At 41.9% G+C, this 22,852-nt stretch overlaps 1 protein-coding gene across 2 annotated transcripts in view; it reads right to left on the reverse strand.

Annotated features, from left to right (window-relative positions):
• The window catches only part of Rftn1 (raftlin, lipid raft linker 1), a 222,179-nt gene that overhangs the window by 138,260 nt on the left and 61,067 nt on the right, over positions 1 to 22,852 (reverse strand). The gene's annotated exons all lie outside the window — the stretch shown is intronic.

Below are 22,852 nucleotides of genomic sequence, written 5' to 3' on the forward strand. Positions count from 1 at the left end.
ACCAGAAAAATCAAAACAATGCTGGGTGCTGGTGGCTCATGCTTGTAATCCTAGCTACTCTGGAGGCTGAGATCTGAGGATCCCGGTTCACAGCCAGGACAGGAAAGTCCCTGAGACTCTTATCTCCAATTAGCCTCCTGAAAACCAGAAGTAGCACTATAGCTCAAAGTGGTAGAGCACTAGCCTTGAGAAAAAGGGCTCAGGGACAGTACCCAGGCCCTGAGTAAAACAATAAAACAACAAAGCAAGGGAAGAATGCAAAAATGTCACTATGGTTGTGGGACTCTTAACCCCACAGAAACAGAAAGCAAGAAATTTCCTAAGAAATATATACCCAAGGTGTGATCTTCAGAACTTTACTGCTATAACAGAATCCCACATTGGTCTATCAGTAAAGTTTGTACTTAAACAGTTTTTTTTAAAATTGGATATAAAAATATAATGCCCAACAGAAACAGTTGGAAAGTTAAAAATTAATGGTGTATAAGACTAGGTTTATGATAGAATAAATTCCACTCTCTGTGGGCTTAGCACAATTTCTACAAGTGAAGCTCCCTACCCCTCAGACACCCCAGCAAATCCTACCCACAGAGTTCCCTTCCTCACTGCAGGGGAGACATAGCAGATCTAAATCTCATAATCCACATCACAGACCCATAAACCATTCATAAGGCTCACAGCCAGTCCCACACATTGTAAATGCATTTAATGAATGATAAGTCTTCCATGTAAAATGTCACAAAGGATGCAACAAAACTCATTCAAGTGAGCACAGGACTAAGACACTTCTCAGGGTCTAAATAAGGCTCCACACCTGCATTTTCAGCTTTACATGAACAATTACCATGTGCTTGTGAAAACTCCCAAATTGGAACATGGATAGAAAATCATACACATGAGTCGAGCTCTGCTAACCAATTTGCATGCTAAATTGTCATCATAGTCACTGGTTTATTTTTGTCCATGTAAGAGATGGCAGCTATACCGCCTTGGGGCTGCTTTTAGGAGACATTTGGTTCCTGCTATAAAGAAAGGATCCCTAAGGGTGTCAGGCCCTTCACCACTCCTTCCTGTGTATCCCAGTGGGAAGAAGGAAGGGCTGGGAATGAGATCAAATGGAACAATGAACAATGGGCCAGGGAGATGTTCATCACAATAATTGAGAATACATTTGCTGAAAATCATTTCTATTTACAACCCCCATACAGACACACACACAGACACAGATACCCCTCTATACACACACACTGCAATCGATCAAGAGTCAGAGGTGACACTGATCAAAATGCATTGTACCTATACACTGATTCACTGAATTGAAGCCCCTTTGTACAAGTACATAAAGATACAGGAAAGGGAAGATGGATTTTACCTGGGCAGGAGAAACACTTCTTGTAGCTTGCCAGTGATGGCTTAAGAGTTTAAGATGGCTAAGAGTTTAGCCTTTAAGACTGCCTTTGAGTCTGAAAAGTATCTGTGCTTAGAAAAAAACTGGAGGTTTTCTGACATTGTCCTTCCACCCTCCTCCCTAACTTCCTTTTTTTTTTCTTTCTCTTAGCCAAACATATCTATCTATCTATCTATCTATCTATCTATCTATCTATCTATCTATCTATCATCTATCTATCTATCTATCTACACATAATATATATGATATATTGTATATATGTTCAATGTTTAATATAAAAAGTATGGAAAATCATGTAAAATCATGGGGGGGAGGGTTGTACACGTGTATGTGTGCTGATCCTGAGGCTTCAATTCAGGGCCTAGACACTGTCCCTAACTTTTTCACTCAAGGCTAGCAATCTACTACTTGAGCCACAGCTCTACTTCTGGCTTTCTGGTGGTTAACTGGAGATAAGAGTCTTACAGGCTTTCCTTCTGGGGCTGGCTTTGAACTTCAGTCCTCAGATCTCAGCCTTTCTAAGTAGCTAGGATTATAGACCTGAGCCACTGGTGTCTGACTAAAATCACTAATCTGATATTGACATTTTCACATGATAAATTTTAATGTATTGTGTTAAATAAAACCTGTCATGAAAATTAAACTATTTTTTTGGTGGTGGTGGGGATTAAATTCAGAGCTGCCAGTTGAGCCATGCCCACACCCTATTTTCCTTTATTTGGAACAGTACCAGGGCTGGAACTCAGGGCTTCATGCTATTGGTTGGCTTTCTTACTCTTCTTACTCATGGTTGGCATCCTACCACCTGAGCCACACCTCCAGCCCAATTGGTTATTTTGGAGATAAAGGCTCTCAAACTCTTCTGTCCCAGTTGGTTTTGAACCTTAATCCTCCAGATCTCAGCTTCCCGCACACCTAGGATTACCATATTTTCATTTGGCAATATGGTTCATATTTTCCTTTTATAATGTGGCTATTAAGAGGCATTAATGGCTCACATTCTCTTTCAGACAAGCATACACACACACACACACACACACACACACACACACACTCTCTCTCTCTCTCTCTCTCTCTCTCTCTCTCTCTCTCTCTCTCTCTCTGGAACTTTGTGTTTTAAGTAGATACATTTTACCATGATCCAAGAAAACACACACACACACACACACACACACACACACACACACACACACACACAATCTGGAACTTTGTGTTTTTTTTTTAATGTTTTTTCAATTTATTTTTTATTGTGAAAATAGAGAGGGGTTACAATTACATGGGCAAGATAACGAGTACATTTCTTTCTTTTTGGGGGGGGGTCCGGTCATGGGGCCTGAACTCTGGCCTGGGCACTGTCCCTCAGCTCTTCAGCGCAAGGCTAGCGCTCTACCACTTGAGCCACAGCGCCACTTCCGGCTTTTTTCCTTTTTGCTTATGTGGTGCTGAGGAATCGAACCCAGGGTCTCAGGCATGCAAGGCAAGCGTTCTACCACTGAGCCACCTTCCCAGCCCTGGAACTTTGTGTTTTAAGTAGATACATTTTACCATGATCCAAGAAAACCTGATTCTTTTGTCTACTTTTGCTTTTGGTGCCAACTTAATTCCATAGGAAGCCTCTTTTAGTTACCAAGGGATGGGGAAGATCTACCAAAATCTTTCCAGGGTGGGACTGAACAAGTAACTTTCCTCCAAGCCTACGCAATCTTTGCTTTCTACTGGCTGTTCCTCTTTTACACTGGAGGGGGGAAAAGCAAACAACAACAATGACAACTGGAAATGCAAAAAGTATAAAGCTTCACTGCCTTCATGCACTCCCAGCCCCTTCGCGCCTGCTCTTCAAGAACTACTACTAGTAACACAATCACACCCGTTTCTGGAGTGTTCCTCAGTCAGGAGGTTCTCAACCTCATGCTGCTTGTACATCTCAACACCTTCCTGTCACACCTCGCACTGGGTGGCAAAGGAGCCTGGAAACTGCAGCTCTGCCAAACGGGCTGGCGGCAGCTCCCAGCTGAGATTCTTCATAGTAGAAGTAGCAGCTACCAGGTCCCACCCCACCACCAGATCATCTTATGGAGTTCCTGAAATGCTTGTTATTAGAGTTCCAAATGGTATAGGTGACATCCCACAATCCCAACTTCTCCCCTGCAGGCTTAATAAAGGCATCCATGGAGATTCAGCATGGTTCAACTTTCTCCCTTCCTGAGATTGGGCAGGGGGGAGGGGGAGGGCTGGCAGCCAGCCAGAATTCCCAGGGTAATAAGCAAGAATAGTTTGTCCTACCTTCTACAGAACACAGATTCTATACCCCAAAGGAAGTACAGCAGCCTGGAGCTGGTTGGTAGGATATAAGCTGGTTTCTAAGCTGGCTACTGCAGAGTGATAGGTGGTAGACTAGAGCCTGCTCTAGAGCCTGATTATCTGGGCTCATATTTCAGTGCCATGACCTAACTAGTTGCATGACTCTGGATGAGTTCTGAGTCATTGCAGAATCTATATGTCTTATCTACATAGATAAAACTAGAACTGTGAGCTCACTGGGCTGTTATGAGGTCTGAGAAATGGCATAGAAAGCACCAGAACTGGGCCTAAAACCCCCAACTGCTCTCTCTGTGGGAGGAGCTAAAACCAACACCGTCATCTCTATTATTAACAACTCAAAGCACCTCACAAATGACTACCTCACAGGACAGATTCTCACATGCATAAATTGACCTGTCTGTCTGCAGTTTCAGGCTACATACAGGACTTTCATTCCTCAGCCCAAGCCAGAGACTACCTAGTTTTGTAAAACCTTTTCTTTTTTTTTGGGGGGGGTGTTGCTGATCCTGGCAGGGCTTAGGTACTGTCTCTGAGCTTTTGAGCTCAAGGCTGGTGCTCTACCACCTGAGCAGTGGCTCCACTTCTGGCTTTGTGGTAGTTTATTGGAGATAAGAGTTTCATGGACTTTCTTGCCTGGGCTGGCTTTGAACCACGATCCTCAAATCTCAGTAGGATCTGAGTAGGATTACAAGCATGAGCCACTGGTGCCCAGCTGCACTTTTTTCCAAATACTATTCAAACTTCATTTCTGAACTTCAGCAGAAAGGAGGGGGAAAGGGGAGGAGGGAGGGAAGGAGGGACAGAAAAAGAAGGAAGGAAGGAAGAAAAGGAGGGAGGGAGAGAGGGAGGGAGGGAGGGAGGGAGGGAGGGTAAACTGACTAGAGAAAATGTCTCCCTTGGTGAGGGGTCCACAGCTCTGTGAAAGGGCCAATACTTAGGGTAGAGAGGGGAAGTTGAAGGCTGAGGGTCTGCAGTTAGTAGAACTGGAGAAGCCCAAGAGGTGGTTCCCTCCCAGTAGCCAGGAGCTAGCAGAAGGCTCCAGGCATGTGAGCTGTCCTCCCTCTGGAAAGTGTTGTGGGAATACACAGCATGCAGCACACTATGGAAAGCTGGACAGGGCAGGGGTCGGGGGTTGGTGTCCTCTAGGTACCATGGGCAGAGGAGATGGGGTGACAGATGTTGACTCCCATGCTCACCATGCCCCATGCCCACCTCGAACCCATGCAGATTTGTAGCATATGGAAAACAGTTCATAGAAGGAGTCACAGAATTTCAGCCTCTCCACTTTCCTTCCTTACCTGTATTACCTATTAATTGCCATGAGCAAGGATTCACATCCCCAAATTCTCCTCCTCCACCTGTAGCACACTTTAGGTAAAATACTTTATAAGGAGAACCCTAAATGGTTGTTTTTACTGATGGCAGAGATAGGAAAGATTAAAGGAACATCATCTCGCTGCACCTCAGTCCAAAACAAGCATCAAGCAGGTTGAGAACCTAAGCCACCACTCCCACACAGCTCAAGACACCCATCCCTGTAGGCCTCTTCACTCTTCACTAACTGCACCATGATGCAGCATGACCTGAAGTCCGCCAGCTCACTGCGGGAGTTAGCACCTCTCTACCTTTCCAGTATCTGTCATCCTCAATTTCCACAGGCAGATTAGTTTATAATCAAACCATAAATACCAAGGAGGTGTCAATCTGTGTCCATCTCCTGGAAGGAAAAGGTATTCTTTCCTAACACATGCTGTCAAACTATCCTAGTATCTATTCCACATCCACCAAGGGCCGGTGTGAGGTTGCCTACTCTTTGCCTTTCAGGAGATACTAGTTTCAAATCTTTCCTTGGTTTTCCCAGATGAAGACAAAATCATCTTAGGCACAGAGGCTCACATCTGTAATCCTTGCTACCTGGAAGGCTGACGATGGGAGAATCATAGTTCAAGGCTGGCCTAAGCAAAGAAAAAAATTATGAACGCCATCAGAGACGATACAACACTGGGCATGCACGAGTTATCCCAGCTACATGGAAAATAGAGAGATCATGGTCCAGGACATAGAGACTCCTGTGCGTGGGGAGGGGCGAGATGGGAACTACCGTAACCTGACAGCTTCCTACCTGTTCTTCCTCAACTGCCAAATGCTCTTCCATTTAGTATTTTAGGGTCTAAATGCTCGTTTGAAGTTACATTTTCAAGCAGATGGTTTCAAAGGATTTTACAAAGAAAAAAAAAACTTAAAGATGTTGATGCTGGTGGCAAAACTATTACAGAAAACAAACACAAAAGAAAAAAGACAAACACTAATGATGATAATGATGGCTATTAACCATGAATCATTCATTGTAAAGCTAACATGGTCTCTGTGTTTTCGTCTCAGCTATGATGTGCTATGATTAGCTCCAGCCTAGAAATGAGGAGAACTCTAGACCAGAGAAGCTGAGTAACTTTCCCACAGATGCACAGCCAGTAAGTAAAGGACCTACTGTTCAAACTCAGACATCCATAGTCTATGCCTTTAACTTCTACACTATCAAGTTTCTCCAGTTACATAAGCGAATCTCATCTTACAGATCATAAAGTAATGACAAAAGCAATTAAACAATTCACTACAGGGACACAATGAGTATCAAAATCAGCACTAAGGAAGAAGCCCCTCCCTGTTTTTCTCAAATGTCCCAGCATGACCTCTTTGTACTACACCACAGAGCTGCAGCAAGGGTGGCTTGACTGGAACAAGATTGACTCCTACAAAAGCCAAGAGCATTCCCTCACTGCCTTGGACACAAGGTGTTCCTCCCCAGGCTCTGCATTTTGTTGGTTCCAACTGTCAACTGCTTGGGCTAAGAGGAACAAAGACTTTCATAACAATGCAATGTTAACTTCTTCAATGAATTTGGTAGCTTAATCATGATTGGGAAAAACACAAGTATGAATGTGTGCAATATATTTACTGCCAGAGAAGTCTACACTGGGAAAATTCAGAAGGAAAAAAAAACAAGAATAGCTAGCTACATAGTAATTATAAATAACTACCATAAACCAGACACGTTTAATTTCAGGGTTTTTGACATAAGAAAAATAAAGTAAATCTTTAAAAACAAATCTTATTTTCCATTTTTAATTTTAATAGTGATATTCAGAGATACCTAAAAAGAGAGACCATATACTTAAGGTGCAAATGACGTGTTAGAGACGTCCTCTAGCTCCCTGGACTTCCTGTCCATAGTGTAGAGATGGGAGACAGAAGACAACAACCAAAGTCAGGGGTTAACAGAGACAGAGCATATGGAGAGAATGCAGACTGTGGGTCTGACACCAAAGCCCACTATGACCATGTTTCCTCAAGCACCCTGCAGGCATTATGACAACTCCAGCAGGAATGTTTTCTGAAATTCGATGCCTAAATATCATTACTGGCTCAAGATCTTGTATGAAATGTCAAACCGTCCATAGGATCATCTTCTGATTTGAGGCAATGCCTATTTTACCATTTACCTCTCTTGAACATTACTGAGCCAGTAGGTTGACAAATTATTTTATTGCTTTCAACTGAATTTTTTGTAATTACTAGTGAGGTGAGATTTTCATGTATTTCATATTATCTATTTCTTCCTCTTACATATACTTCTTCATACATGAATAGTGCACATATACAGACATAATTATGTTTTCTTGCTCTGCAGCAAGAAAATACTGCTGCCTATTTTTCCATGACCTGGATTATTATTTTTTTCTTGATGTACTTCCAAAGCAAAGATCAAGAATCACAACAAATCAAAGAAAGACTAGATAAATGGGACTGCGTCAAACTGAAGAGTTTCTGCATGGCAAAGGACACAGATAACAAGATAAATAGAAAGTCCACAGAATGGGAAAAGATTTTTACTAGCTGTGCATCAGATAAGGGCCTCCCTCAAAGAAACAACCACCCAATTAAGATATAGGCTAAAGGCTTAAAGAGAGACTTCTCAGAAGAAGTAGGAATGGCCAATGGACACATGACTGGCCATAAAAGAAATGCAATTCAAAACAACATTGAGATTCTACCTCACCCCAGTTAGAATGGACATTATCAAGAAAACTAACAATAACAGATGCTGGAGGTGATGTGGCCAAAAGAGAACTCTACCACACTGTTAGTGGGAATGTAAACTTGCTCATTTGCTATGGAAAGCAGTATGGAAGTTCCTTAAAAGACTATAAACATAGAGCTTCCCTATGACCCTGAAATTTCACTTCTGGGCATTTATCCAATAGACCACAAACAAGGACATACTAAAGCTACCAGCACAACCATGTTCATTGCAATATTGTTTACAATAGCCAAGAGATGGAATCAACCCAGATGCCCCTAAGTAGATGAATGGATCAAGAAAATGTGATATATATACACAATGGAATTCTATGTTTCTACCAGAAAGAATGATATTGTACCATTCATAAGGAAATGGAAAGATGTGTAAAAATTATATTAAGTGAAGTAATCCAGATCCCCCAAAATAGGCTGCATGATTTCCCTCATTCGTGGTAACCAGAATATGCCTAAAATTCTACAGGTAAACACACTGGATGGTAAAAAATACACTGGGATATGATACATTATATAGGTCTCTAGGCATTCACAAAGAGTGAGATTAAAGGAGGATATTCTTAGGAGAAGATCACACAGGCGCAATAGCTATGTGCATCTGACCATATAAAATAATATTTATCAGCTGGGAATGTGGCTTAGTAGCAAAGTTCTTGCCTAGATTGCATGAAGCCCTGGATTCAATTCCTTGGTACCATATAAACAAAAAATAAACAAAATAAAAATTAATGTTTATTAAAATGAACTCCAGGAAGTGGAACAAGAGGTTTTGGGGGTTTTTTCTTCTTGGTTGCTGGTTTTGTTTTCATTTCCTTTTGTCCTATTTGTTGATCTGTCTTTGGAAGGATAAAAGGGGACATATAATTTGTGGGACAAAGGGTCAACAAATATAGCAGTGATACTCACTAGACACTGTTTAAAATGAACTATACAACTTGTGAGTGGGGATGGGTGGAAAAATCTGGGAGTGAGGGAAGAGGAGACACTATTCATAACGAAATGTACTCATCTCACTTATGCAACTATAACCTCTCTGTACATCACCTTTACAATAACAATAAATAATTGTTAAAGTATTTGAAATTGTGTGTGCTTAAAACTTGCAGGCTTCTTGATTGTAGGACATACTGATGTGATGTCTTCTGTTTAGAAGTTCTTGTACTAGTCTTGACTGCTCCAGTCAAAGTGTCTGGCTATGGATGATTACACTGAGACAAGCCAAGCCTTGATGATTTTTAGATAACCCTGCTCATCTGCAGAAAGTTTCATTCAAAAAGCACCTATTCCATGACTCAGCACATGTAAGATTTGTGATTAGTGTACCTATACAGCTTGAGATTAGTGGAACTAGAAGCTTGTACATGCAAGTGTGAATTTGATAGAATTACAGTCTGTGCAAAAGCTTGACATACCTCTCTTCTGGTTACATATGCAGGCTGTGTTCCACACTTTTTGAATTGGTCTAGAAGGCCTCTCTCCTTTGTATTAACTGCTTCCCCAGCATTGTAACATTGGTCCCAATAAAAACTTTGCTTATCAGTATGGAGGTTCCTCAAAAGACTCCACATAGAGCTCCCCTATGACCCAGCAATCCCACTTTTGGGCATTTACCCAAATGTTCACAAACAATACCACACTAAAGCTACCAGCACGACTGTGTTTATTGCAGCATTATTTACCATAGCTAAAATATGGAACCACCCAGATGCCCCTCAGTAGGTGAATGGATCAAGAAAATGTGGCATATATACACAATGGAATTCTATGCCTCCATCAGAAAGAACGACATTGCCTCATTTGTTAGGAAATGGAAAGACTTGGAAAAAATTATATTAAGTGAAGTAAGCCAGGCCCAAAGAAACATAGGTCCCATGGTTTCCCTTATTTGCAATAACTAGTATATGTCTCAGTCAAGCAGAAAAGGTCAGATAAGTTGATGTTAGGGAAATGAACCCTAAGATAAGTATTCAAATGTGTTTTTCTTTCATGTGATTGTTTCTAACACATTTATAAGATGATTTCTTTGTTGCTTTGTATGTCCCTCCCCCATGGTATAACCCCTGCTTTCACTGTATTTGATGTCGGTATAATTTGAGGAGAAGGGAAAAAACAAATCGTTTAACTAGGGATACAGGTGGACCCATTGCAACAATGAGATGTACAGGTCGTTATGTCAAAAACAAACTTTACAACTTTGTTGGGGGGGGGGTAGTGGGAGGGAGGATGGGAAGGGGAAACAAAGGAGGAGGCTGCAATGCTTGATAAGAAATGTACTCATTATCTTGCCCATGTAATTGTAACCCCTCAGTACAGTATTTTCACAATAAAAAAAGTATTGAGAAATAAAACAGAAAAAAAAAACAAAAAAAGAAAAAAAAACTTTGCTTATGTATGGTCTTTATCATGGGTAGAACATGCAGTTTACCAAAGATCAGACAAGAGGCTGGAGCTTCCAGCCTCAGTAGCAGTAGAAAAAGGTGGCTGAAATGTTCTGGAGAAATCCTCCAGTCAGAAATGCTGGATAAGTGAGTCTATGGAAGGCTAGAGATTGCAAAGAGCTGAAACTATAAACCTTTCTCTTTGAAAGAATTTCCGGGACCTGTCAAGGGTTAAAAGCAAAGGAATCAAACACCCAAAGCTCAGGAACTATAACACTAACTGCTTAGTGCAGAATCACTTAGTGCAATAAGCCTCTGACCTGAGCATCCAGACCTAGAAGTTTCTGGCTTTAAGCGATTGGAACTAGAAGTCTCTAGTTCACAAGACCCAGAGCTATAAACTCTGGCTTTGAACAAATGTTCAAACTTGAGCGGCTAGGGCTTTGTATCTCTGGTGTTTAATGCCTTTAGCCAAAAGTCTCTAGTCTGCAGGATCTAGAGCTATAAACCTTGGAGTCTGTAAGCCTCACTGATATAAACTAGTGACAGTCTGGAGCTGAGGACTGCTAATGCTTATGGAGCTGCTCTTTGCCTATTTATGATTCCCACCAAAATAGAGCAAATAAACCCTCAGTCATCCACTTATAACAACAGCCTACATCAGCAGGGCCATGGCCGCTCACATACTCACCCCTCTCCTAACTGGCCTAGGGGAATATAGAACCTGAATCACAGCTCATCTACACACCATGATTTCTTTCCTGACATATTTTATATGCTCCACACTCCCAAGGTTCCATTTTACACTGGCCTGTTTTCCTGAGCTCCAGGGCCATATCTGCAGTTGGTTCAGAATCCTACAGGCAATGGAAACAAAACCTGACCACAGTCTCAACCCTTGCTTTGCCTCCTGCATGTCTGGTACTATATAATATCCCAGCAAAGAGCAGCACAGGTCTAAATGGGGCAATAGTATCAACGTCTCCTTCTCTTCTGCATTCTCCACTATATCTAATTGGTCACTGAATGCCCTCAAGTCACTCTTTTGAGCTCTCCTTTCTAAGTGATCTTCCTCTTTATGGCTACACCTCAGCCACAGTCTCCCCCAATTGTCAATCTCTCCACCGAACCTACCTCCAGGCCCCCTTTCTGCATCATCAACACTAGCAGCCAGGCAAGCTGGCTTGCCCTAGGACATGGACATGGGACAAAGACACCTTTCCTTGACATAATTTAGCCCCATCATCTGGTTCAGTGATTATCAGAGTAGATGGTTCTACTTCTTAGGGAATATTCTAGAAATCTGGTGCTTGACTGCCACAATAACTGGGAGATAACCACTGAGGGCAAAGACAAGGCAAGCTAGGTATCAACTATGAAAAGGGCAGCTCATAAAAGAATTGCCTCAACTTTTACAATTGTTTAAAAAAAAATCCTCCCTAGATATTCTTATAGATGAAAAGCCTATGTATAATTATCTGAGCCTAGAATCTCACTCTGCTATACATATAAAACAAAACAATTCTGCATCATTTGAATATGTACCAAAATTTCTAGCAATATATCCCTATGTAAACCAATGGAGAGCAACTGCTGGATAATGATTCTTTCTGTATACCTGCAGTAGGACTGGCTGGGGGTGGCTAGGAGTGTGTGCAATTTAGGAAAGCAGACTCTTAAGCTATATTTTAGACCTACTAAATCAGATCTGCATTTCAGCAAGCAGAATCCTTTACTCACACATCTGAGAACAATTAAGTAAGAGGCTGTCTGGAGCCTGCCATGTTGGCAGTAATGGAGAAACCAATGCAGGTATACAGGTGATTATCCAGCCATCTCTACCTGTGGCTCCATATTAACAGATGCAACCAAATTCAGATAAAAACACATTTTTAAAAACTGCATCTATACTGAACACATGAATAGTTTTTGTGATTTACTATTAACTACTTTAAGTAATGACAAGATGATTTAAAGTACAGGTACAATGTGCATAGATGAGATGCAAATCCTACACCATTTTATACAGGGGACTTGGGCATCTTCAGACTGGTGTCTATAGGAGGTCCTCGAACCAATGTTCCAGGGATACACAAGGGACACATGCATGTACAAAATCCCAAGCTCTCACCCTCATTCCCCGTCTGTTTAGAGAAGCCTGCTCATCCTTCACAACTCCTTCTGGAAGAAATCTTCTCACTTCGCCCACCAGGGCCTCCCTCCTTTTCTCAAAGCACCATTCTAGCCGCCCCAAGTGTGACAATCACAGCTTATTAAAGTTTCTCCCTGGAGAAGACAAGGATTTTGCCCTGCTCATGCTCTCCTCATAACTAGCTCATGGCTCTGCTCATAACTAGAAGGCAAGCTTTAACGAACCAGGATAATAATAAAAGACCCAGCAAATACAGATCTAGGACCAGACAGCAACCCCCCATGTCTTCTTATACATGCTGTCTCCCATGAAGATCAAGGTCCTCCAACGGCAAGGATAAATGAAGATGGCAGCTGGCAGCTCCCACTGCGGCCCTCGCCTTGGCGGGACATCTGCAATGGAGACCTGCAGGCCATAACAATCATCTCCCTGTGCTCACAGGAGTTAGACACTGTTGGGATCAGCAGCAGCTGTATCCACAGCCGCTCATGACTGTCCTAGTTTGTTTAGGTGCCGTGTGTGTGTGTGTGTGTGTGTGTGTGTGTGTGTGTGTGTGTGTGTGTGAGAGAGAGAGAGAGAGAGAGAGAGAGAGAGAGAGAGAGAGAGAGAGAGAGAATTTGCCCTGTGGTGTTTCTTTTGAACTCTCACTTAGAGCAGGAATGTTATTTTTAGGGGTGGAAGACACCAAAGGAGCTTACTTAGCAAATGAACTCAATCTGTTCCCCTCCCCATGCTTTCATGTGTGTGTGAAAATCCTCACGCTGGCAGCAGGGACTTCTCAAATCCACTGGGGAGAGACTCCATAAACAGGTTAGAGGCCAGGAAACAAAGACCATAGGATGACAAGTGTGCAAATTAACACTGGAACCAGTCAAAGATGGAGTGCTGACAGACAGAAAACAATGAAGCCAGCCATATGTAAGCAGTAGGAACATTCTGAGCAAGGTGCAATTCTGCCCAAAAGCTTTCTTAGGAAAGGACACGACCCTAGTTCTTTATGACCTGGGCACTGTATCCAAAGGACAGTGAATGACAATTCAGGGCTCAGGGAGGTACACTGTCATCCTAATTCAGCACTTCAGATAATCAGCTAATAGAGACAAAATAATCTCATCATGAAATCATAAATGCATATGGCAAAAACACCCAGATTTCCTATTGAACAGAATTACACATCAGCTGTTCCGTCAAGATGATAATGAAACATCGGACAATTTGTGCGAATATGGTGCCAGGGAGAAATACAAATTGGGCTCCTCCATCCTTCATGGAAATGAGAAGATGCTAAACTAATCAATTAGCTCAGCATCCCTACCCCCTCTGCCCATCTCTGCATTAGCTCTCCTCTTCATGAAATTTCCTGGGAATCCGTTTGCTATTCTGTGATCACAGACAGTAAATGGAAATCAAGTTCTCTGTAGAACAGGGGAGAGACTTTACATTGTAATGTAAGATGAACTGATTAAGGACACAACCTACATATGGTTAATTCTTAAGACCTCTAAGCAGAGTGGATAAAGTGTCAGGAGGAAGGAGCTCAGTACTGATCACATAGGGAAAGAAATGGATCCCAGCTCTCAGCAAGCTGTCTTATTAACAATGACAACAACCAGGGCTGGTCTTTGTAAAATGATGCTCTGCTAGTGAGAATGGGGCTTGATCTCCAGAGAGCTGAGGTACAGAGCATACTTTTCCTCGCAGAAGACAACTTGCCCAAGTTGCCAGAGAAGCTGGGCACTGGTGGCTCACACCTGTAATCCTACTCTGTAGGCTGAGATCTGAAGACTGAGGTTCAAAGCCAGCCCCAGCAGGAAAATTTGAGACTCTTTATCTTCCAACTAATGACCAAAAAGCTGGATATGGTGCTGTGGATCAAAGTGATAGAGTGCCATCCTTGAACACAAAAGCTCAAGGACAGTGTCCAGGGCCTGAGTTCAAGCCCCAGGACAGGCATGTACACATACTTACAATCATGCACACTTGTGCATGAATACACACACACACACACATATACACCAAATACCTGGGAGTACCAAAAGGTACATTGCATCTTGCCCAGCTGCTGCCACACCGGAAAAGGACTGCAAACTCACATATATTTAGAAGACATACATCACAAATGTAAATTAATATCCTGAATTGACCATGTTTTACTATTAGAAATGCTGGAAGGATCCCTAAAAGATTTTCCTTGACAGATACCTTTTGGTATCCATCATCGTAGAAAGTTGAAAATGAAGGCTATTTTCAAACAAAAATTCAAGCAGGTATCAAATGGCATGTCACAAAGCTTCAGGAAGGGCTGGGAAGGTGGCTCAGTGGTACAGCACTTGCCTTGCATGCCTGAGGCCCTGGGTTCGATTCCTCGGCACTACATAAGCAAAAAGAAAAAAGCCAGAAGTGGCGCTGTGGCTCGAGTGGTAGAGCACTAGCCTTGAGCTGAAGAGCTGAGGGACAGCACCCAGGCCCAGAGTTCAAGCCCCACAACCGGACCCCTGCCCCCGCCAAAAAAAAAAAATCAAACCAACAAAGCTTCAGGAAAACTCCTCTGCATATCTTGAGAGAGTAAGCACAGAAGAGGGAAGCAGAAGACCTGGTGGTGTTTTGAAAAAAGTTTAGATGATCAAAGCTCTGAACCGCTGACCTGGGATGCAAGTGGTTAACAGAGATGTACAGAACTATCATCTCAGCTGAGAACCGATCAGTGTGTACTCCTTATTAACAAAGAATTTCAACAAGTATGATATGTACCTTTCTGGTAGCTGAGAAACCTGATTTACAGCCTCTTCAAATATAGGTGACTTTCTGCTTCTACAAAACTATGTAATGTTTCCACCAAGGCTGGCTGCCCCAGGTAAACATACCTTATGATAAAGGCTGTTCCCTGAGAGGCAATTTAGCACAGTGATAAAGGGTGCAGACTCTGGTTTTAAACTTCCTGGGTTCCAGTCCTGGCTGGTGATCTTGGATGGGTTGCCTAACCCTTCTTTCCCTAAGTATATAAAGGAAGAATAAAACTGCTAATCTGGTAGGTTCTTTTTTTTTTTTTTTTTTGCGGGGGGAGTTGGTTGTGAGGCTTGAACCCTGAGCTCTTCAGCTCAAGGTGAGTGCTCTACCACTTGATCCACAGCACCACTTCTGGTTTTCAGGTGGTTAATTGGAGATAAGAGTTTAAGGGACGTTCCTGCCAAGGCTGACTTTGAACCGTGATCCTCAAATCTCAGCCCCTCTGTAGCTAGGATTATAGGCCTGATAGGATCTTTATAACAATGAAAAGGCTAGGTGCCTAGACAGAAGTACTCAAGAAGTGCTGTAGTAGTTACCATTGGACCTTTTATGAGGTGTAAGGTGTACCAAAAGTCTCAACTTTTGAGATTTCTAATTCCAAAAAACCACTCACTTAGCTCAGTGAATCTGAAGTACAGTCATACATCACTTAAGTATAAGGATGCATTTTGAGAAGAAAGCTGTCAGTAAATTCCATCCTTCTGTAGTTGTCAGAGTCTTTCCATAAACTAAGACAATCACCATGACACAAGGCAATACAGTTCACAGGACCATCATCCCGCAGGCATTGTCAAAGGCTGAAATATCATTACACTGCACATGACCGTAATAAGGTTTTGGTTTTGCCTTTTTGCCAGTATTGACACTTGAACTCAAGAGTTTCACTTAGGAGTTATGCTTTTATCTTCTTGCTCATGACTGGTGCTCTACTACTTGAAACTATCTGTTGTTCTGCTTTTTTGTTGGCTTATTGGAGACAGAATCCCACTGACTTTTCTACCTGGGCTGGCTTTAAACCGCAATCCTCCAGAGCTCAGCTTCCTGTGTAGCTAGGATAACAAGTGTGAACCCCTAACATTTTATTTCTCTTCAGTCCTCATTAAAACTGGCAAATACTACCTGAAACAGAAGTTAGATTACTAGTCTCATAGTGGAGAGGGGTTTTTCTCTTATAAATGTTGTTACCCAAAGATCTAACTCAATAGATCATGCTAATGCTCTGAATGTGAAACCCCAAATTCATGCCCTGGAAATTTAACCCTCAATGTCACAGTATGGACTTTGTTAGGGGTAATGAATTAATTAATGCAACCATAGAAGAGCTTGATGCAGGATCAAACATCCCTTCTGATCTTCTGCTTCCTGCCAGGTAAAGCTACAATAGTCCTTACCATCTTGGAAGCAAAGACCAAACCTTCACCAGACACTAAACCTACAGCTGCTTTTATTCATGAGCCTTCTACCCTCTAGAAATAAATCTCTGTTCTTCAGTCTAAAGGACTGGGTTATAGCAGCGTGAAGCAGACTAAGGCACTTACATGCTACTTACTATGGGACATGTGTATACAGGTGTTAGACGAGACAAAGAAAGCAGATGAGCTGTTTAGCTAAGAGGGGCCAAACACAATCCCATAGGGGCAGGCAGGAACTAAATGGACCTAGTCCAGGCTCTGGTATGTTTTTGGGGCCCAAGCTATACTCAGAGTGCTGGAGCTTCTTGAGGTTGGGGCTCTGTGCAAGAACAAAGAGGAAGGAGAAAGTACTGTCCTCACTGACATGTGGGAAACATTTTCCCTGACAAGTAAGTTTCTTTCCTCTTGCTATTAATTCTATTTGCCCACAAGAAACACATCTATCTACAGCATTCCTTTTGCCCCAGCTCTTCAATATCAGATCTTTATGGACCTTTTCCATCTGTGTAAGTCAGAAACTGTCCTTTCAACATCCGTAATGACAATCATCATTTTGACCTACATACTCTATTTACATTGCATAGCAACAGCCTCGAATTCCAGGAACTACAATCTCAGATCCATACACACAACAAGAAGCCAAAATAATTCTGAAAACCATATATGTTCCATGAACTTCAGGCCCCTTTGGAGAGTCCCTCAGACCACAACTAGTTGTGTTTTATACACTCATGTAAGATTGTTCATCTGTTTCCAGCAAACTAGAAGTATGATTATCAGAAGAGTAACTGAAAACCAGATACTTAGCTCTAGTTCCAAACCAATGTGCTTTCTGAATGGAATTAGTCCAAACAGAACCAGAAAGGAGTAAGCTAAGCCCAGAAAGTACTTCAGGATATCTGAACTCTTACACCAAGCGCCCTTTGCCCTAGGAAAGGACCTTTTCATTTTCTTATATAGCAAAAGATGAACAATTTAAATCAAACTCAATTCTATACTTGAAATCTACTTTAAAGCCAGATGTGGAGGTACACACCTACAATCCCAGTTACTCTGAAGGTGGAGGCATGAGAATCTCAAGTTCAAGGTCAGCCTGAGTACACAGAGATCCCTGTTTCAAGCAACAACAAAAGGCAACTTACTTTAATTTCTTTCTTCCTTTCTTCCTTTCTTTTCCTCTCTCCTTCTCTCCCTCTTTTCCTTCTATTGCTGGGTCTAGGGCTTGAACTCAGGGTCTCAGGCTTTCACTTGCCTTTTTCAACTCAAGTCTGGTACTCTACTACTTGAGCCATACCTCCACTTCCACTTTTACTTGGTGGTTAACTGCAGGATAAGAGTCCCAGAGGCATTACTGCCTTTCTTGGGGGTGGTGGGAGTGTTGCTCTGAACCAAAATCTTCAGGTGTTCGCCTCTTGAGCAGCTAGGATTACAGGTATGAGCCACCACTGCCCAGCCCACTGTATTTACTTTTGTAAGTTCTAATCTATGCTCAGATTCATTTGCCTAGTCATCATTTGCACCTGTAATGAACTAGTCAGTATCATCATACATAATCAAAAGATGAAAAATAAATCCTTTAAAAGGATAACTGGCCATTATTTGTTGAAATGATAGAGGAAAAAACCTAAACTCTACAATGCAATTTAAAAGGACCTAGTAGCTGGGCACTGATGAATCCACTTATAATGGTGGTGACTCAGGAGGCTGAGATATGAGGATCCAGGTTTGAAGCTTGGTTAGGAAAAGTCAGTGAGGATGTTATCTCAAATTAACCACCCAAAAAATACTGCCAGAAGTAGAGCTGTGGCTCAAGGGGCAGAGCATCTACCTCGAGCAAAAAAATGTAAGAGACAGACAGCACCCAGACTCTGAGTTCAAGTCCCAGGACTGAAACTGGAACTGAAAATAAAATAGGCTTATAGATATTTTTTTGTTTACTATAACCTGTAGTTATTTGACTAAACTAAAGAAGAAAAACCAGAATTCTTTTCTCAAATGACTAGCATAAATTTTCCAAGTGATTGACTTATTTCCATACTTTGTATGGACATGGCTTTGTTCTGAATTTCTATGAGTTTTAGAGAAGATCCAGAAATGACATGTGAATATTCTATCAAATCTGACCAGGATGTAGTATGTAAAATAAACATAGCAGAAAGAATAAATTCTGTGGATAATTCCAGCCCTGCAAAAGTCCCAGAATCATCTTACTGTTTCATTTCCAGTGTGATTTTTATTTGCTGTGTTATTTTTTATTTGTACATTTATTGGGGGCTGGCAGGAGGGGTTGCCAATGGGGAGATTTCATAGTAAGTAAAGTTGGATTTCATTTTAGGAGCAAATTCTTCCTTTCCTCTCTCCTTTCCTTCCCCGTAGGCCCAAGAGGCTCATAAATAAACCCACAGTCCAGCAAGTCTCCAGGACATTGGAGTACACATTTCATGTGAATTTGCTGAGCCTGGTTTTATCTGAACAGTCTCATCCTCTCTGGACCACATGTTCACAAGCAAAGTGAAATGGGAAGTAGAATAATCAGATCAATGATGGCAACCTACCCCACTATCCAGCACCTAAACCTCACTCAATCACAACTTGCCTGGGGAATTTTTTTTAAGTATGTTCCCAGTTTTCTCCCTTTTATGGCTAGGATAGAAATACAATGTAAGCAGCTGTAAGGGACAGGTGAGCAAATGTCTCTTGGGCCTAATTTTCCAAACTAAAATTCAGGATTGAAGGTCTAAAACTATAAAGAAGATGTTAAGCCAAGTCCTGGTGGCTCATGCTTGTCATCTTAACTACTCAGGAGTCTGAGATCTGAGGATCAAGGTTTGAAGCCAGCCCAGGTTGGAAAGTCCAAGAAACTCTTACCTAATTAACCACTAAAAAGCCAGAAGTGGAACTGGATAGCTCAAGTGATAAAACATGGGTCTTGAGCAGAAAATGTTAAAGGATACCACCCAGGCCCTGAGTTCAAGCCCGAGGACAGGTAGACATGTACACACAAATGTTAGATCCATGTGGTTCCAGAGAATCTGAGACATGTGGCCACCAGAGCTGTGATGTGGGCCCTGTTGCCCCCACCCCCATTCCCAACCCCAGCCCTGCTCAGACTTCTTGAACAAATGGCAGACAAACAGACAAAGTGGCTGAGCTCCAGTAAGGAAGGAGGCTTAGAACACACTCTTGAGCCATTTGGAGCATGACATGAGAGGCCACAGACACCCTGGTTGCAGTGACAACCACTTCCAGGGCCTGGAAGGGGAAGGGCTGCGTTCTATGCATGTAAGCCCACAGCACCGCCACAATGCAAGCCCCATTAAACAACAATTTACATAGATGCTAATGAACTGCACTTCTTTTTCCTTTCACCATCTTTGACTACAAATAATCTCTGCTGTAATGAGTCTCCTGGGCGATTCACATATAGACATCAGAGCCGCACTCAGTGAACAAAAAACCTCTTACAAAAGAACCAATCTCCTCCTCTAGACTCTAAGGTAGTTTGTCGGCCACACATATTCCTATAAAACTCTCACATGAACTCTCAACAATATTCAAATGAAATGTTTCCTGTATTTCCATTTTTAATTTAAAACATACATCTATACATATACTGAAATATGTATATATATATATATATATAAGTACACAATATACACATATATATGTATATGTGTGTAAGATGTAACACACACACACACACAACACCACCACCAGGAAAGCTGAGCTAAGCACCTAGGGTTTGTCTATAATAATCAACTCTCACCCAGCGGGCAAGGCCTTGACAATGGCAGATGCTTCAAGAGAAAGAATACAGCTCTTTGAGCCAATTATACAATTACACAATGTGACCATGTTTACATTAGCAAAGGGAGGTAGACCAAATTACCTAGCTACTTCAAATTAATAACCCCATTTCCCTCAATTATCTGGCAGGCAGGGTCTAAATAATCTGAGTAATTACCTCAATTCATTCAGACAGTATAGATTTGGCCTGGACGTCTAGAAGTCATTTTTCCTTGCAGAACACTGCGACCATCAGCAAATATCAAAGTGTCCAGCAGCAAACTCAACAACAGCTTCGTCTGGAAGCGGAGTAAGCAAATTCTCTCCATTATCTGGCAGAGTAGAATTGATTCAACTCTTCAAGAATCCAGGTTTAGAAAGTTTTGTGTTTTAGATCTGACAAAAACTCATAGGCCATAAAATTTTCGAACTACAGAGTACTGAGTGACCCACTGATATTCTATTGTTTTCAGTGCTCAGCTCCTCAAACTAAGGCTGCAAAAAAAGAGCTCATCAAGCTAACACTAACCCTTTAATATTTAGAAGCTGATATTTGCTGAAACTCTTTCCAGTCAAAGACCCTATTAAGTTCAATGGGGTTTGAACAGCTCTTTAGTAAAAGACAAAGCAGCAAGCTGACCCAGGCCTGTCATTAGAAGCAGTGTGCCTGCCTACCCACACAGGGCCATTAAAGGAAAGAGCCCCAAACCTAAATGCTTGGGTTCAAATCCTAGATTGAGTACTAGCTCAGCTGGCTGCATGACTTCTGCATGGTCCCCAAGAGCCCTCATGTGTCCAGTGCTAGAGATAAAGAATCAATGAGAAAATGCATGCCTATACTTAATCTCAGCACCCCATTTACTGTGCTCAGCACTGCTGCTATCATAGCACTTTTACTTATTATAGCCACATTCTCTCTAATGGGCTTCCCAAAAGGAAATGCTCACATCCGGATCCTCTTACCCTGTGAGTGTCACCATATCCCACAAAAGATGTGATTAAAGTCTAGGAAAGAGGTGATTTTCTTAAAATTACTGTGGAAGGGGGTATCTAAATGTAATCACACAGACACTTCTAACAGCCAAGCTGAGTTTGTTTAGAGACAGAACAGTAGCAAGAACACAGATGCCTAGGCAGAAGGCCATGCAATAACAGGGCACAGGGATGCAGCCACAAGCCCAGGAGTGCTGTCAGTGCCAGTGGCCAGCAGAAGCGAAGAGTGAATTCTTCCCCTGAGTCTCAGACTCCATGTGGTTCTGCCATTGTGATCTGCAGAACTGTAAGATGTCTCTGCTACTTTATTCTACCATGTCTGTGCTGACTGGTGACAATGGCCAAAGGGAAAGGAATTGCTCTTGTTCAACCATAGATGCCTTTCATCATTTTTTATGTATTTAATATGGATTTTCTTGCTATTTTTTGGGGGGGGGGAGTTTGCTTTAAACTATCCAGTCCTAACAAGAAGGAAAAAATTATTTTTCAAAGTACCTTCACTATTAACACTTGATATCCCCCTTTTAAAGTTGCAGGAGAAAAAGGACAGCGTTTTTTTATACACTGATTATGTGGACCAGGGGTAAGCAAAGTACAGTGAGCCAACCAGTCCAACCTACTATGAGTTTTGTAAATAAAGTTTTATTGGAATGCACCCATGTCTGTTCATGTACACATTGTTATGGCTGTTTTGGCATTTCATTTACATGTTGCAGCTATGGCTGCTTTTGCATTTATAAAATTTTTCCAGAGTTGAGCAATTGTGACAGAGAAATTACTCACCAATTCCAACATTTTTACTACCTTTTTCTTTATGAAAAAAAATGCCAACTAGCCCATTTTATACCTAGAAGCTGACCCTAAGTCCCATTAGGTGATCTGCAAGGCAACTGTACCCAGTTGCCCCTTCATCTCTGCTTCCTTTTTAGATACAGGGTCTCACGCTTTAGTCCTCACTGGCATCGAAGTCCAAATGCCCCGCCTCTATCTCTCCAACAGAGAGATTATAGGTCTGTGCCATCACACATGGCTTCCCCTCAATCTTAGTCCACCCACCTCCCCCACTCTTAATTTTCCTCTTATCACAATGATTTATTAGGACCATTTTTTAAAGATGAACACAACAGGGAGTGAGGAGTGAGTCTGAAGCAGGCAGGTCCAAGAAGAAAGGGGAAGAAGTCTCAGGGCACAATAAAGGCTCTTCTGTTTCTGGAATACTTGGGGAATTTCAATGGTCACCCTGGAAATTGGCTAAAACAAATAGCAGAAGACAACTATTCAAGGAAATCACTTTGAGGTGTAAGATCTTCGTACTTCTTAGAGTTTGGCTACTGAGGTTCAGACAATGAACAGAGAAGAGAGGACAAGGAAGAGAATCTTGAAGAATATGTTGGTTTTTATCTATTTGATTGCTAAGAGCTTTCTCCTGGATGGAGGACCACCCCCCAACAGAGATTGGCAGCTAACGCACACACATGCACACATATATGAATGCATATGTACACACACAGGCATACTC

Source organism: Dipodomys merriami, unplaced genomic scaffold (genome assembly GCF_024711535.1).
Source record: "Dipodomys merriami isolate MVZ:Mamm:240054 unplaced genomic scaffold, mDipMer1.0.p SCAF_13, whole genome shotgun sequence".
In the NCBI taxonomy this organism is placed as follows: Eukaryota; Metazoa; Chordata; class Mammalia; order Rodentia; family Heteromyidae; genus Dipodomys; species Dipodomys merriami.